The following is an 18692-nucleotide window of genomic DNA, read 5'->3' as shown; positions in this document are numbered from 1 at the left end:
GGGCCCCTTGCTCCTTGGGCAAAGGGGCATTAGGGCAAAGATGAATTGGGCCTACAGGTTTTACTGCTATTGTCTTTTGGACATTTAACTATGTCCATGCTGCTGCTCATCACTGCAGTGTCTGAGTGCTTTCCATGTAAAATTGGCAGCAGTAGCAAAGTCTCTAGTGGACTTCATGGAATCTTTGGAACTTCTCTCTTGTCAGGATAAAAATGGAATTTCAAAAAATGTGTTCTCTTTTAATTCTGGGCAAAATAGGCCTCTGCTCATGCTGAAAGCATCAGTTAGGAAAAAACTCTTTATTTGTATCTGTTTTGCTAGAAATAACTTTTCGTCGTTAGTAGATGAGGATATCATTTTAAACATGGCCTGTTTCCATTTCTCAAATGTTGCTAGAATTGATTCATTCCTGCCATAGCAATAGCAAAGCCTCAAGGCCTGATCCTGCAATGTGGAGAATATATCCACAAATGTTGGTCTTTACTGAAAATTGAGTGTGCTCTGTAACTTGCAGACTTTAATTTGTATAATAACCTGCCCCAGATGTCATTGTCATTTTTTCATAGAATCATAGAAGTTTAGGGTTGGAAGAGACCTGAGGAGGTCATCTAGTTAAGCCCGCTGCTCAAAGTAGGACCACCTCCAACTAAATCATCCCAGCCAGGGCTTTGTCAAGCTGGGCCTTAAAAACCTCTATGGATGGAGATTCCACCACCTCGCTAGGTAACCCATTTCAGTGCTTCACCATCCTCCTAGTGAAATAGTTTTTCCTAATATCCAACCTAGACCTCCCCACTGCAACTTGAGACCATTTCTCCTTGTTCTATCATCTGCCACCACTGAGAACAGCCAAGCTCCATCCTCTTTGGAACCTCCCTTCAGGTAGTTGAAGGCTGCTATCAAATCCCCCCTCAATTTTCTCTTCTGTAGACTAAATAAGCCCACTTCCCTCAGCTTCTCCTCATAAGTCATGTTCTCCAGCCTCCTAATCATTTGCGTTGCCCTCTGCTGGACTCTCTCCAGTTTGTCCACATCCCTTCTGTAATGGGGGGCCCAAAACTTGATGCAGTACTCCAGACATGGCCTCACCAGTGCCAAATAGAGGGGAATAATCACTTTCCTTGATCTGCTGGCAATGCTCCTACTAATGCCAAGAAGGCTAACATCATATTGGGCTGCAACAAGGGCACACTGCTGACTCATATCCAGTTTCTCATCCACTGTAATCCGCAAGTCCTTTTCTGCAGAACTGCTGCTTAGCCAGTCGGTCCCCAGCCTGTAGCAGTGCATAGGATTTTTCTGTCCTAAGTGCAGAACTCTGTACTTGTCCTTGTTGAACCTCATCACATTTCTTTTGTCCCAATCCTCCAATTTGTCTAGGTCACTCTGGACCCTATCCCTATCCTCCAGTGTATCTACCACTCCTCCCAGCGAACTTGCTGAGGGTGCAATTCATCCCATTATCCAGATCATTAATGAAGATGTTGAACAAAACTGGCCCCAGGACTGACCTCTGGGGCATACCACTTGATACCGGCTGCCAACTAGACATTGAGCCATTGATCACTACCCATTGTTTAGTAGTTTCCAGTGTCTCTTAAAACCCAAATCTAAATGGATCATAATTTGCTGATAAGCTTTATCATGTTCCAAATGATATGTCTTCAAGTCATTACAGCCTGATGAAACACATCCTAGAATACTCAAGGAACTGACTGAGGAGCTATCTGAACCTTTAGCGATTATCTTTGAAAAGTCATGGAAGACTGGAGAGATTCCAAAGGACTGGAAAAGGGCAAATATAGTGCCCATCTATAAAAAAGGGAATAAGGACAACCCAGGGAATTACAGACCTATCAGCTTGATCTCAAGTAACTGGAAAGATAATGGAGCAAATAATTAAGCAATGAATCTGCAAATTCCTAGAAAATAATAAGCATGGAGTTGTCAAGAACAAATTATGTCAAACCAACCTAATAGTTTTCTCTGACAAAGTAACAAATGTTGTGGATGGGGGGGAAGTGGTAAATGTGGTATATCTTGACTTTAGTAAGGCTTTTGATACTGTCTCACATGACCTTCTCATAAACAAACTAGGGAAATACAACCTAGATGGACTACTAAAAGATAGATGCATAACTGGTTAGAAAACCATTCTCAGAAAGTAGTTCCAGTCAAGCTGGAAGGGCATATCAAGAGGGTTCCCACAGGGATCAATTGTGGGTCTGGTTCTGTTCAATATCTTCATCAATGATTTAGATAATGGCATAGAGAGTCATTTATAAGTTTGCAGATGATACTAACCTGGCAGTTGCAAGTGCTTTGGAGGATAAGATAAAAATTCAAAATGATCTGGACAAACTGGAGAAATGGTCTGAAGTAAATAGGATGAAATTCAATAAGGACAAATGCAAAGTACTCCACTTAGGAAGGAATGATCAGTTGCACACATACAAAATGGGAAATAACTGCCTGGGGTTCATAGTGGATCACAAGCTAAATATGAGTCAACAGTGTAACACTGTTTCAAAAAAAGCAAACATCATTCCGGGATGTATTAGCAGGAATGTTGTGAGCAAGACACAAGAAGTAATTCTTCCGCTCTACTCCGATCTGATTAGGTCTCAAGTGGAGTATTGTGTCCAGTTCTGGGCATCACATTTCTGGGAAGATGTGGACAAATTGGAGAAAGTCCAGAGAAAAGCAACAAAAATGATTAAAGATCTAGAAAACATGACCTATGAGGGAAGATTGAAAAATTGGGTTTGTTTAGTCTGTAGAAGAATAGACTGAGGGGTCATCATGATAACAGTTTTCAAGCACATAAAAGGTTGTTACAAGGACAAGGAAGGTAAATTTTTCTTGTTAACCTGTGAGGAAAGGACAAGAAGCAATGGGCTTAAATTGTAGCAAGGGCAGTTTAGGTTGAACATTAGGAAAAACTTCCTAGCTGTCAGGGTGGTTAAGCACTGGAATAAATTGCCTAGGGAGGTTGTGGAATCTCCATCATTGGAGTTTTTTAAGAGCAGGTTGGACAAACACCTTTCAGGGATGATCTAGATAATACTTAGTTCTGCCTTGAGTGCAGGGGACTGGACTAGATGAACTCTCAAGGCCCCTTCCAGTCCTATGATTCTTTGATTCTATGATGAGGTTTTATACCTTTGTTTTTAAAATCAGTAAACTGACATCCTGTCAGACAGCATATTGGTATTTAAACTTGAATTGCTTGTTCTGATGTATGACATTGTCTTTGCCCCTGTAATCTAACAGAACTATTGATTACCTATGAACCCCACTTCTCTTTGGACTCCTCAGATGGAAGATTGTTAGCTACCCCATATCTTAGATCAAGAACTTTAAGACAGCTTGTCTTTGGAGGCAGGAAGATTGCACAACTCTTGTATTGAATTTTCTGTCTTTGTACATTACAGAGGCTCTGATCTACTAGTTGTTTCCAGACCGCTTTAAAGATCTATTGACTAAGTTGTATCGGTTCCTGTTTAAAAAATATCCTTTGTTATGCTACAAAAATTACAGCCTACAATTTTTTTATTATTACTGAATTGCTGAGTGCCTGATTCTGCATCCTTAACCAAAGTCATTCTGAGTCTTGCCTTTCAACACATACGCCCCCCCAATACAGGACTTGCCCGTGTCAGGGTCACTACAGTAGGGCTACCCAGGTGGAAGGCAGTGTAGATTCCAAGTGAATCTGGCCTGCTATTGTTGACTAGCAAATACCATGCACTATCTAAAATGTGCATTGTGGCTGAGTTAATGCACTTACACCAATAGTGGAAGTATTTGAATTTGCTGGTTTCTTTTGTGTGCTCGATTTCTCACTCTTAATGTTGTTTTAATATAGCGGGTTTCCAACTGTTCTATCTAATAGCATAAAATGTCCTCCAAACTGTTTCTTGAATGTCAAGGTTGTTTATTGAACCTGAAGCATCATACAATTGCCAGGATCTCACCTGGACATTGAAAATCACACATGCCATATACCCCTGTCCAAATAGTATGTGTATTCCTGATTATTGATAGTAGTCTATATGAATCTTCATTTCTTTGATGTGGCAATTTATATATTGATCTTAGCAAAGCCGGTTAACATCTCTGTACTTATTGCAACGTGACTGTCATTTTAGACAAGCAGGAAGGAGGTCACCTGGAGAATTTGGTCTAAAAATGCCACTTAATAGGAATCTATTGTCTTCATGTGAAAAGGTTATAAATATATTTAACAGAAAAGGATAAGTACGAAGGTGAGGAACAACTGGAAATGCCTGGAACCTATTCCCCCACTGTCCATTATCTCTTGTTTCTACACAATACTGTTTAAAATACTGTGCTAGAATTAAATATCATTTATTCTGTTCTAGTTTCCCTTCTTGAGCTGTGATTTTCCACATGGCTAAATGTTGTTTACAAAAGAATATAATTAGTAATACTTAATAAAGAGGCTATAAAATATGTCAGAAAGCTAAGGGGCCCAATTCCGATCACAGTTACACCAGTGAAAATCCCAAGCAACTCCACTGAACTTGATGGCATTACGCAGGGTTTACGCCAGTGGAAATGAGACTGGAATCTGGCCAATTGTTTTACACTTCTGTGGTCCTTGAGTTGACTCCTTCATCCCCTTATTGACTGACCTGATGCAAAGCACAACAGTTCCAATAACTTAAAGGAAGAGAGTAAAAACTCTAGCTTTTGTATTCGCTTAGGCAAGACTAGAGAATTCCAATGACCAGCATGAAAAGAACAATATGCTAATTTTAGTTATTTATGTGTTTGAGTTTGAATTGTAGAAAAAGAGAATATTATTGAAATATTCATTTTAATAGTAACTGTCTTGACAATACCTAATTTGTTAGCTAATTAGGCTTCCATGACCATTTTTTGTACTGTCACTTTGTATTTGGATTATGCACACTTCATATTGGAAGTCCCCTGGTGCATTCAGGAATCTGAATGCAGCATATACTGCAGTTTGGAATACTTGTCTGCATATTAAAACTAGTGTAAAGTGCTTGCTAAGTGCCATTATGTGAAAGGGGCCATGTCATTATGATAATAGGGCACACTGGTATGTCATGGAAAATTGGGAATGAGTGTAGGGACTGGCAAAGGGTTAAGGTATAGTAGGGGAGAAAGTATTTCCTGATTGCTGGCTGGAAACTTTGTGCAGGAAGACTGGGGAAATGAAAAAAAGTGGATGTAAATAGTGATGCTGCTAGATATGAGAAAATGGATATTCCAGTGGCTTGAAGGGCTTATATAAAAGAAGGAATATTAGTTTTTGTACTTACCAGAGCAACGGCTACTGAAAGACCACTGGGAATATTGACAGTCAAAGGAGCTCTTAGATGGGAAGGGAATATGTTCTTTGGTGTTGTGGTAATATGCAATATGCACAGGACCAGATCCTGAGCTGCTGTAAACTGAGCTATGATGCTTTACCCAATCTGAGAGTATGGCCCACGATTTTCATGTTTTCATTCTCATGAGAGTGGCCATTGCTTCATTTCTTATTCTATGACTCCTCTAATTTTGTTTTGTTCCCAGTTTGCAACAATGTATATTTTTACATTAAAAACATACAAAAATGAAAGGTACTGAATTTTTTTTAATTCCGAAGCCCATCGGCATAAGAGTCCATTTTTATTTGGAATAAAGAATTGTTTCACTTGAACAACATGAGCCCCAGAGCAGAACTTTCCACAAAAAGGGACCTATTTTTGAGTGTGTAGTGACCAGCAAATAAAACCCTGCATTACGTTATGAATATTTTGCTTTTTAGGTAAGCGAATCTGTTTCTCTGTGATTAAGATTAATTACTAACGGGTATGATAATGAAGGAACATATCAGTTATGAAAAGCTTTATTTGTGAAAAATATACTGGATGTTACCAGTGCTGAAAGTTCTGCTATTCTTTTAGAACTGGTTTGGATACTGTATTTTGTTTTATATTCACAAATCAAATTAAGAATGAAAGGTTAAGTTTAACTTCAGAAAATATGGGCTTTTTTTTTTTTTTTTACTAAAAGAAGTAATGGAAAGGGTTGACAGCTTTGTGGTTAAGACAGCAGCCTGAGACTCAGGTTAAAACTGAGCAAATAATTGATTTTTTTTTCCAATCAGCGCTGAGGTGAAACATCTGGAAAAAAAATTGGTTCAGTTTGAACCAAAACTGAATTTTAAAAAAAATTTCTCACTGAAACAAAACAAAACAAAACAAAGGGGTGATATCAGGTTGAACAAAATGTTTCAGTCATTTTGAAATGAAAAGTGTTGACTTTTCATTTTGGAACTTTTCATTCAAACCAAAACTCTGTTTTTTCTTCATGTCCCATCACTTTTGGATGTTTTTCATCTTTTCGTTTTTAATTGCTAAATTTCAAAACAAAACATTTTGAAATGAAAAGGTGAAACATTTCATTCTGAAATAGTCAAAATAAAATGTTTCTAATTGGTCAAAGTATTTTGTATGTTTTGAGTATTTTTTTCCACTTTGGCCAAAACCATTCACCGAATATGACCCAAATTCATAAATAGTTTCAGTGTCTCTGACTTTCTGGTGAATTTATTATTGTTGAAAATTTTTCACCCAGCTCTACTCAGATCTTAGGTCAGTGCCCACTTAGACCACAGAATTCCCGTGTGACCTTAGACAAGTCATTTAAACTCTCCGTGTTTTAGTTCCCCATCTGTAAAATGGGCATACTACTAGACTCTACTTGATGAGTGTGGTGAGGAGAAATTAATCAGTGCTTGTGAGGTGCTCAGGTGCAACAAAGATGGGAACCATATAAGTAAATAGAAATAGCTGACTGATTATTTAGTGAACTACTTTTGGTATTTCTGTTTTAATATTTGGATTACTACTATATGTGATCCAGACACACACCTGTGTGTCCCTAGTAATGTTGCCTGCCTAAAGGACTCTAGAATACTAAGCAACCATTGCCAGTTAAAGAGAAGCAGGTGGAGAGGGTGACCATCTACATTTAGAGAAAATAAAGGACACTTCACCCTTCGCATGCTTACTGATTGACAATATAACTTCCATCTCATCAAATACCTCTCTTTCTGAGGTGGATGGCAGGAGATCCTAACCATCCTGTCATGTGGTATGATGATAGTAAAGAGAAAAGACATTTAAGTCTTTAGCCTGTTCCCATGGAAGTTAAAAGCAAAAACTCTTATAGATTTCAGTGGTGCAGGATCAAGCCCCTGTTGATCAACTTGATATTAGTTATTTTTGACAGCCATGTGTAGAGTTTTAAAAAAATTCTTGCCCATCTGAGACTGGAAACAAAAGAGATACCTGTGACAAACTCCAGACAGAACGAGGTGCTAGACAGTAGACAGAAGTGTTGTCAACGTTATCTAAAACGAAAGTAATTTAGGTCATGTCATTCTTCCTTCTCGCTTCTTCCAGGGGAAGGTCACCTAACACTATGCCTCAGGAAAGAGTTTCTGTCTCCTTTCGTTTGTACTGCAGATTAAAGTAGCATTGCTAAAAAGAGAAGCTGATGAAATGATGTTACATGCAAAAGCATAATAGAAAGGGAGCTTGAGGGAGAAAAAGTGATCTTGAGAAGGCAGTAGAGGGGTGTTGGGAGGGGCAGTTGCCCATACTCTGGGTCCCAGATTGGTGTTCCTAGGTGCAGGGAAGGTAGGAACTCCTTCTCCCTCTGGCAGCAAGGGACAACCAGGGGATGTCTCTTGGATAAGATAAGAGGGCTATTTTAATCTACAAAAATGAATAACTGTGGCAAGATGAGCAGAGCTGGAGACAGCCCATGAAATCCTGGCCTCAGCGAAGTGGATGGCAAAAATCCCATTGACTCCAATGGAGGCAGGATTCACCAAGTGGCGCGTTGCTCAGGTATTAACAGGGGCTCCCTCACAAATTCTGTGTCATTCAGAGGCATATATCCTCTGTACTGGTGGCTGGGTGGTTGTTTAGGGAATGGGTAATACTTGCTCTGCTTTGCTGGGATAGAGGTCAAGTGGGGGAGCAATACAACTGATGTGAGATAACACAGCTAACCAGGCTTCTTTCCACACTCTTAAAACTCCAGGCTATTCCAGGCAGGCAGACGGGCATCGGCAGAGAGAGAAGCAGGCTCCAGTACCTACAGGATTCCTCCTCAGCTCAGCAATTTGGCAGACAGTGGTAGTCTTGGAGATAAGATGTAGCCCTGAATAATAGGTCAGATTACAGCTTGGCTTATGTCCAGCAGGAAAATTCACTTGATTTTATTCAAGTGTCAGCATTTTCCATTGGAGATTTACAGGAGTCATCCTCCTTTCACTCTTCAACCTTCCAGCTACTCCAAGAAGCTGGTAGGTAATACAATTGGTGGTCCAAATAATCAAGCCAGATCATCAGTGAGAAGAAATAATTTTAGGTACCCACAGATAGAAGTGGGCATTGTACTGCCTTGCCCTCCCTATCACATGCTCATTTACCTTTGTAGCATAATAATGTTTTCAGAAACATGAAATTAGAGTAGCATTTTTTAAGTAAGGCACTTTTAAGATGAGAGAAAACAAAAGTCAACATCAAAAAAGCCAATGAGAAATAGAAGAGAGGTAATGGAGAAAACAATGACATATTGTATGAAACATATTTGGATAGAAAGGTCTGAGAAATAGGCACTAAGAAATAAATTGAGAAATATGAAAAGAAAAGGAGATACCATAGAGAACTCATCTGTATTTCATATTTACTGATTGAATTGCATGTCAATAAGAGATATGGTTTGAATTTTACACTTTCATTCCAGGCAATCCTATTTTCACACAACCCACAGCTGCTCAATCTCCAGCACCACACAGCTCAGCTAATATTTTTTTTTAATTAAATAAATTATTTTTATGGTGTTCTCCATTTTCTCCCATAACCTCGGCCCCTTGATCTCTATTTTCAGAGTTTTGTTTCATTTTCTTTAAAAAGTAATACTTTTGAAAATAATAATGCTACCCTTGTACATAATGTCTTTCATCTAGAATGGTACCAATATTCTCTACAGACTGCAAACAGGACTAAATTACAGCATAGTCCAAATGGCAGAGGGGTATTATGGGGATTTACTCAAGGGTTTGGGGACAGGGAAGGAGATGTATTGCAGTATCCTCCACAGCTAATGTATCCCTCCACCAAAAGGGAAAATGCCCAATGGACCTATCTAATAATGGACACATTGGATCTGTACTACTCCTGCTCCCAAGCCCCTCTATGATGTAACTAGTACCAAAATCCTACCTACCCTCTTTCTCTGCAGGAAAACAGTGACAGTTCTGCTGTGTCAATGTCCTTCCATGTACATGAAGGAATGGTCAAGGGTTGGTCAATGAGGATACCTTCAGTTTACCCTGATATATAACAGCCCTGCATTTGAAACGCTACAAAGAAGTGATTGTAAGAGAGAAAGCAAATAAAAACGTCTCCAACTGAAATGATTAGAGGAATATTTGTGCACACAATGTAATTAACCAAGTTGGAATTTTGCCAGGATATTGGGCTAAAATCTCCAAAAGCTCTTGCAAAGAGGGCAAATAATCTTAAAAGTATAGATATCAGACATGGGAAAGCCCGTGTAACGCTGACAGACCCCAGTCGATCAAACCAGGGACCTCTGGGGCTTAGTGCATGAGCCTCATAAGCATGAGCTAAAAGCCAACTGTCTGTTAGCTAAGGCTAGGGTGACCAGATGTCCTGTTTTTAAAGAGACAGTCCTGTTTTTTGGGACTTTTTCTTATAGATGCGCCTATTACCCCCAAACCCTGTCCTGTTTTTTCACAGTTGTTATCTGGTAACCCTAGCTAAGGCTGTAGAACAGACTCATTTAACTCTCTCTCTAAGTAGTGTCGGTGCAACTAGATGGGGCAGAACACCACACCCAGGAGGTGTATGGATTACATACTTCCCCTAGCTGAGGAAGCGTGTCCCGAGCTTCAGAGTCTTCCCGGTTGAAATCCCTAGCGAGCCCCCACTTGTAACACTGACAGACCCCAGTTGTCAGTGGGTGGGATTGAACCTGGAAACTCTGAAGCCTAATGCATGAGCATCTCTACAGCATGAGTTAAAAGACAACTGGCTGTTAGCTAAGGCTGTACAGCAGACTCATTTTATCTCTCTCTTTAAGTGGTTTCAGTGCCACTACATGGGACAGAACTCCACACCAGGAGGTGTGTAGGTTACATCCGCTTAGATCATCCAATCCATCCTTCTGCTAGTGCACTATTTATTACTACAATAAAATGTTCAACATATATATTTAGGTGATAAGTGCCTTAAATATATACAAGGTCAGGGAAGTACATAGTCTATTGTTTTGTCCAATATTCTTACAAAAGTCCCAAGCAAGGGGACTTTCTCCACTCTCTTACTGAGACTTTTCCCTAGCCTAATGCATTACAAGTCAGGAGGATTTTTCATAAGGTTTTTTTCAGCCCATAATTTCATACCATCACTCCCATATGTATCAGTGTACCACATTAAATAATTAATCTTCAAATATTTTAAGAGTATTAGCTATTTCTTATACAAGCGATATGTACTTTCCTCATAATTTTTTCTCTTCAATCCACTGGTTATTTTTATTGTCTTTTGCTGAATATACTCCACTTTTTTAGTACAGAGTGAGATTCAGTGCTGTGCCACCAAAAGGTCTGGTTGACCTCCAAGCCCGTCAGTCTTTGCCATCAAATCTCCTAGTAACATCAGTTAATGAAATCAATGTCTGTTTGAATAAGAGCTGCAGGATCAGGCTCAATGGTGAAATAATCTTGAGTTCTTTCTGAAATAATAAATTAGTTGTATAATAAACTGCATGAAATGGCAGGTTTGTTTTTGGTTTGAATCTTATAACAATAAATTTAAAATATCTGAAAGGTACAGACAAAATTGGAGACTTTTCACTGCTACACCTGTGTGACTGTACAACTCCAGTGGGGTTTTATCAATGATAGTGAGGGCAGAATTTGGACAAATAGCTCTAAAATATATCTGGCAAGTTTAGAAACTACTAATTAAAAAGCTGAAGAAAAGTAACAAAAAAAGGTATCCCTACTTACCAATACCATTCTTTTGAGTCCATCAAAGATGCTGTGCCATAATTTCCCCAAATAAAACATATAAATTATTAATTATTATTATTATTATTAATTTATTTGTAGGGACAAAGGCTGTAGTATTTACCCAGACAAAACGCCTGGCCCAAGGTGAATAAATAATAGTAATTTATTAAAGCACTATTTTCCTGTAGCTGTGTAGCATATTATAATATTAATATAAATTTTATAGATTTACAAATGATAATCTAAAAAGAAATCATAAATGGGTTTAATCAGTCTGCAACTTTATTATTAGATGTCTGGGACTACCTGGGACTACCTGGCAGATAAAAGTGTACAGTGCAGGTAATCCCATGTTTATTCCGTAATTACCTGGAAGGATTCCACCAGCTCCCCCTCTTTTTCCATCCAGGTCCCCCCAGCCAATCCATTGCTAGGACCTTACCATCCACCCCCCATTGTAGGAGGGCTAAAACAGGCTATAAGAAAGGGGATTTGGCTCCCTCATGTACCATTCATAGGAGCCTCCAAATCTCCCCACCCTCCCATTCGTTCCTTTAACAAACACCTCCTTTTAAAGTCCTTTTCCAAACTGTTTATCCGGTCACTATATACCTTTCCTATGGAGTACCTGCACAACTTACAAATTGAGTTGTGACATATAGCCTACTGCCCTTCATGCCACACCTCAACAAAGCCCTACCCTAACACACTGTGGGGAAGGCAAAATACCCCAACTCCACCTAGGCCAATCTGGTGGTAAGGGAAAAATTCCTTCACAGCCCCGCTACAAAAGGGGCAGCCAGCGCAATGCCCACAGCAGGTCTTGACCAAACCTGGTATTTGACCACCTAAAGGGGAGGGAGGGTGAATGCTGCTTCAGCCTGCTCCATGTAAAAGGGGGCTTCAGGCACAGGGGTGCCACTTTTAAACTCTCCTGCCCATCCAGTTCCCAGGGGATGAGTCAGTGTCATCATGCTGGCCCCTAGTCTCCTTTTACAGCAGTTTTCCTCTCATCCTCCCCCCCCCCAGTTCCTTTCATTCAGCCAACCAGAAAAATCCCCCTCGCACCCCCTTAAAGGTGTGGTGCAGCCTTACTCAAACTAGCTGTTCTCCCACTTATCTTCCCTGTGGGGACCAATCCAGCAGCTATGTTTGGAGGCAGCTAAGAACATGCCAGCAGATCAGGTTCTGCATAGATTACTGGAGGCGGTAGCAGGGCCATACCCACCCATCCCATACTGCACTAATTAGTGCATTAACTCATGATGGGGGGAGACCTTCGTTCAAATCTTCATCCTGCCTGATTTGCAGGAGGGAGTTGAAGCCACCTATCTTCTAGGTGAGTGCTTGACCACTGGGCTATAGGGTATTCTAGGACAGCTCTCTTAATCTCTCCTGTTCATGCTGTTCCACTTTTTAATAAATTACTTAAATATTCAGTGAAGCAGGAACTGGAATCTAGGTCTCCCAGGAGAATGTGCTAATCAGTAGGCTATTGAGTCATTCTCAATCTCTCTCTGACTTAATGACTATTTTTAAGTATTCAAGATAGCAAGTAACGAAAGAAAAACCAAGAAGTCTAGGAAGTGTGTGGACTGCTTGCTAGTAAAAAAAGGAGACAGAAGAAAGCACACATATCTTTCTTCCTTTTATGTGCTTTCTAATAGTGATGGGAAAGTCATTTGAAATGAATAATTTGACATTTTTTCCACTTTTTCTTTTTGAGAAGCATCCCTGAATAGATTGAATTCTTCTCAAATGTAGTCTTTATTAGAAATCATTGACCAAATAATTCTTAGGCTGTAGATTGTTCATAAGCATTTCTTTACATGAATTTGACAGTCAAAAATCAGACTTTGTAAGTTGGTTTTAATTGGACACGCCGGTCATGTGGGTATATTTCTCTGCCCTGTCTGGATGAGTGTAATTCGGGTTTGGTAATTCACTTTTCACACTCTGCAAATATTCTATAATATTTGCTTAAAATGGGCTATTTGGACAAATATTCCTACCATCAAATGTATCTGCTAGAATATGTGCACAATTGTGGAATCACAATCTAAGCAAATTTATTTAAAAATATAGATGAATATTTCCATAATGTGTTTGCATCATTTACCTAGTGATACTTTAAAGACTTCTTTTTTTCCATAATGAGCTAATTCGTTTTTTTAAAATAGCAAACAGTAAACCTGAACATAATTATTTATCCATTAATAGCAAAAGATGATCTTCAGAAGCCTTTCTGTACTTTTAAAGAATATTTCCACAAATAGTGGAGGAAAAATCATTTGGTTTTGATAACACTTTCCATACAGCCCTATTTAGCTTTCACAAGGCACCTCTGGATAGATGTAATAATTATATTGAGGAGAGATGTAAAACTACACAGTACTCTGGAAATAAATGCAATGGTTACAAAATTTCATGTATTCATATTGACTTAGGGCCAAGTGAGTTTTGTGCTTACAGATAATTCTTGTTATCCCATGGAATCAGATAAGGAGCATGTGATTGTATGAGCACATTGTACATCATAATGGGCCTGATTCATGTACTCAGGTGGGTGCTGTGGACTTCTGCTCTGCTCCTTTTCAAAGTGATTTAATTAAAATGAAAGATTACACAGCTGCTGAACAGGAGCAGATTTTAGACAACTATAAAATTCTGCACACTCAGCAATTAAATACAGGCAAAGAGAAGTAACTTTTTTGCCACTGAACATATATTCCCATATGTTGGTTTTTTTTCAGATGCTCTCATCCACTAAAATAATGTGGTTGCATTAATGTAATCATTTGATTGTCTGAATGCCACAACAATTATGCATATATTAAAACAAATATCACTATAATACATTTATTTTTTCCTCTGTATTGTTTTTCACAAAAACATCTGTATTAAGATCAAGCAAGAGAATATATACACTGTAGTTAGTCTAATGTACATTGCAAATAAATTTGGCTATTAGGTTTCTTATTAGGGCATATTAAGACATATGCTTTATTGTATACTACATTATACTACTGTATATACATTATATAGTGTAGTATACTATTGTATACTACATTTGGAAAGATAATATAAATTAAATTTGTGCTTACATTAGTGATAGTATAAATTAAAATATGACGTGAGAATGTGAGGGAAGGAATGAGTATAGAGCATCTTGTTAGGTTGCTACAACAAGGCATATATGGCCAGCTATTACTGTATTTTGTCCAAGTGTATCTGTTAGATATGATTAATGTGTACTTTGTAATTATCATGATAGATGAGCCAATTGCAACAGGAAGGACAATTGTCCAACTTTCAGCCTTAGAATGATCCTTACGGACACTAGTACAGGTGATATAAACCTTCTTAATGTTGATTATTTGAATACCAGCTCATCCAATATTCCCACCACACAGAAATGGGTGGAATGCAGAATGTTAGTGCTTTGTATATGAGCAAATATTTTAAATGTGTGGCTGGAAAAAAAATGGTGGGGGGAGGAGGTTAGTCTGGGAGATCACAAAACAATGATACATTTCTAATATTCAGAAAAGGAATCAAAATGAGGTAAACAGCATTACAATTGAAATTGATTGCTTATTCAAAACAAACTTAATTAAAACCTATTGAAGTCCTTACTGGAGATAGTGAATATTGGTTGAAGTCTCTTATGCAGTCTAACAGTTTTTCATGGTAAGGGAGAAAGGCTTAGTTCTATTGCTCAATTCTGAACTGAGAAAATGAAGGTTTCTAACCATCAGAGGAGTGAAGTTCTGGAACAGCTTTCCAAGGGGAGTAGTGAGGGCAAAGGACATATCTGGCTTCAAGACTAAGCTTGATAAGTTTATGGAGGGGATGGTATGATGGGATAGCCTAATTTTGGCAATTAATTGATCTTTGACTATTAGCGGTGTTGTGGTCAAAGACCCCCCACACAGTTATTTTAGTTTAAAGACTCAAGCCTGAGGCCAGTTTATTGATATACATACCAGTGCACTGGGGTGCAGTCCGGAGACTGACACCCCGAGCAGCAGCTCGCAGGCTGCTTTATTTCGTCAAACCGCAAGCAAAGTACAAACAATAGTCATGAGTTAAGAAATTAGGGTTGGGGTTAGTTCCTCCCCCAAACCACAAGTTAAGAAAGTAGGGTCGGGGTCAGTGTCCCCCCCCCCCCGTACCTTCCTTATTAACTTTCCGAGAAGTGGGTGTTTATTTGGGTAGAGGGGCGCTTGGTGGTTTTCCCCAGGGGTGGTACTTGGCACCAGTTTGGGTACATTTCTCAAGACACATGTTATTTTCCGGGGTCTTTTGGTTAAAGATTAAGGGGGGGGTTTCCATGGGACGCCTAAAGAGGATCTATGATTGGCTATTTTTGCAGATAGCTGGAATCACGGAGTGGGTCACAGATGACCCAAAGGAGAAGCTGCATGAGTCAGTTTGCATTTAGCTAAAGTTACCTATTGCTTCACACAAGCGGTTATTATATTTCATCAGCCATGAACATATTTCATTAGTGCTGCTGCAGGGGCTTTTTATTCTTTCCCTCCTCTGGACATGACCCTTGACCGAGTTTGGCAGAAAACTGTGCAGTTTAGTCTAGTTCAGGCTTTAGGCCTGCCCTACTCTGTGTAAAGGCCATCAGAATAACAGATCTCTGTTGGAGGCTTTATTTCGGGGCCCACAGATTCAAAGCTCTGGCTATCAAAAAGAAGGTCCCCCTGTTCTATTTCCCCACAGCGGTAAATATGCCCAGTGGCCTGTGATGGGATGTTAGATGGGGTGGGATCTGAGTTACTACAGAGAATTCTTTCCTGGGTGTCTGGATGGTGAGTCTTGCCCACATGCTCAGGGTTTAGCTGATCGCCATATTTGGGGTCAGGAAGGAATTTTCCTCCAGGGCAAATTGGCAGAGGCCCTGGCGTTTTTTTGCCTTCCTCTGCAGTGTGGGGCACAGGTCACTTGCTGGACGATTCTCTGCACCTTGAAGTCTTTAAACCATGATTTGAGGACTTCAATGGCTCAGACATAGGTTAGGGGTTTTTTGTGGGAGTGGGTGGGTGAGATTCTGTGGCCTCCATTGTGCAGGAGGTCAGACTAGACGATCATAATGGTCCCTTCTGACCTTAAAGTCTATGACTCTAAAACGATAGTCACTTTCCCGCTTTAGAGAAAACAAAGAAACACAAAAGGGAGGCAAGTGGTAAGATAGTAAAGATGGAGGAAATATGGCTTTTGCTGATGTTTTCATGATGCAGGACAGCTGGACAGTCATGAAATATGCTTTGGGCTGGCAGGTTGGCCACAACAACTATTGCTCTGGACCCCAGCTCACCTGGTTAGGGACATCATCTGATTGGTCTGGACATGTGCCTCTTATTCACTGATCCTTCTCCAGCTGTGCAGAGCTGGACGGGTCATCTCATTTCACTTTGCTGGTGCTGTGCAGTACAGTTGATTTCAGGGTCAGGTGAAAAGCCGAGAGAAAGAGAGAGATAGGACAAGAGGAAGATATGCAGCAGAAATGAGCACCCAGGGGAGAAGGAAGGATCTCACATGTATCATTTTGGGGTCCCGGACGATTAAGTGATGATGGTCAAGCATCTGCCCCCCAACAAGGTCTGGTGTCATGGCAACAATCCTTCCTGCAGCCATGGTGATGGCAATAGTTCTTAATCTGTTCTTCCCAAAGTCTCTTTTTAACGGCTCCAAACAGGTGATGGGTGGAATAATCCATCTTCTCGTTATTTTGTCCACCAATTAGGGCTAATTTCTAACACACCAATTATGATTGCTTGATTTCCAATCCTCTGCTCCTCTTCTAACCAGTCATAATCTTAACACAGTCCTTGAGTGATATCAGTAGACTCTTTCTGCTTAACTTAATTCGGTCTTTCTATCTCCTTCTGGCATTTTTTCTTAAACAGTTTTATGTAACAGATTATCATGACCATTCATGAACCTTTAGCCACTTTTCACCAATTGAGTTTACAATTAGGGTAAATTTGTCGGCCCAATTATCACAACAGTGGCCATCTGCACAGCGGAGAATTATACCTCAAGTGGATTTTGTACAGTAGTGCCATACTGCTGAAATGCAAGAAATCAGAACCAGAATATTTGCTTCGTTTTGTTTAGTAGAGTTGTAACTAATAATGTCTGTCTGACCTAAGCAAAGCCAGGCCCCCTACCCACCTAAAGTGCATGGTATATCAGAGTCTCAACCAATTCTGGTTCTACCACTCTCTCTCTCTCTCTCTCACTCTCTAGGTGACCAATATGCATGAAAATTCTTGTGCTTAAAGAAAACAAAGCTATAAGACTCTTGTATTATTTAAGTGATAATCAGGAACTGTAAATCATCCCATTTTAATGTAAAATGAGTAACATACCAACTATGTGCCCCATTAAACCATGGTATTTCACAGGTATAATTTAAGAAACACAAAGGTATATAATGTGCTGTGCTAATGCTTTTCTACTCATGAGGCTTATATTTCTGGAATCCTGCTCCCACTGGAAAGTGACCAGTCCTGTACCAACATTGGGCTCTCGAGGAAGAAGAAAGTAGAAAGAAGAAAATCCCTTTGTGCATCAATGGCTCAGTCCTTCTGTCCTCACCCAGACACAATTCCCATTGATGCCAATGAAAACTTTGCCTGGGAAGTAATGCAGTACTGGGCCCAGCATTATTAACTGCTTGAGGCCCACAGCTGGCACTCTCAAGGTTTGTCCACACTGCAATAAAACACCCGCAGCTGGCCCGTGTCAGCTGACTTAGGCTTGCAGGGTTCAGGCTGCGGAACTATACATTTGCAATGTAGACGTTTGGGCTTGGGCTGGAGCTTGGGCACTGGCACCGTTCCCACTCACGGGTCTGGGCTACAGCCCAAGCCTGAACATCCACACTGCAATTTTATAGCCCCACAGCACAACAACTGTGAGCCTGAGTGTCAAGGCTGTATCCCCACTTTGAACCTTAGGGTACAAATGTAGGGGCCTGCATGAAAACTTCTAAGCTTATCTACCAGCTTAGCTTTGGTCCGCTGCCACCATCTCAAGAATTCCCTCCCTGGGAAGCCTTGAGAAACCTTTCACCAATTCCCTGGTGAACACAGATCCAGACCCCCTTGGATTTTAAAACAAGGAGAAATTAATCATCCCCCCTCCTTCCTTCCACCCTCCTTTCACCAACTCCTGGTGAATACAGATCCAAACCCCCTTGGATCTTAAAACAAGGAGAAATCAATCTGGTTCTTAAAAAAGAAGGCTTTTAATTAAAGAAAAAGGTAAAAATCATCTCTGTAAAATCAGTATGGAAAATAACTTTACAGGGTAATCAAACTTAAAGAGCTCAGAGGACCCCCCTCTGTCTTAGGTTCAAAGTACAGCAAACAAAGATACACACTCTGGTAAAAAGGTACATTTACAAGTTGAGAAAACAAAGTAAATCTAAGACGCCTTGCCTGTCTTTTTACTTACTAGTTTGAAATAGGAGAGACTTGTTTAGAAAGATGGGGAGAACCTGGATTGATGTCTGGTCCCTCTCAGTCCCAAGAGCGAACCACCCCTTAAAACAAAGAACACACACAAAAGCCTT

The sequence above is a fragment of the Terrapene carolina genome, unplaced genomic scaffold, assembly GCF_002925995.2.
Source record: "Terrapene carolina triunguis isolate 2854851 unplaced genomic scaffold, T_m_triunguis-2.0 Scaffold68, whole genome shotgun sequence".
NCBI lineage: Eukaryota > Metazoa > Chordata > Testudines > Emydidae > Terrapene > Terrapene triunguis.
This window is presented reverse-complemented; position numbering follows the sequence as displayed.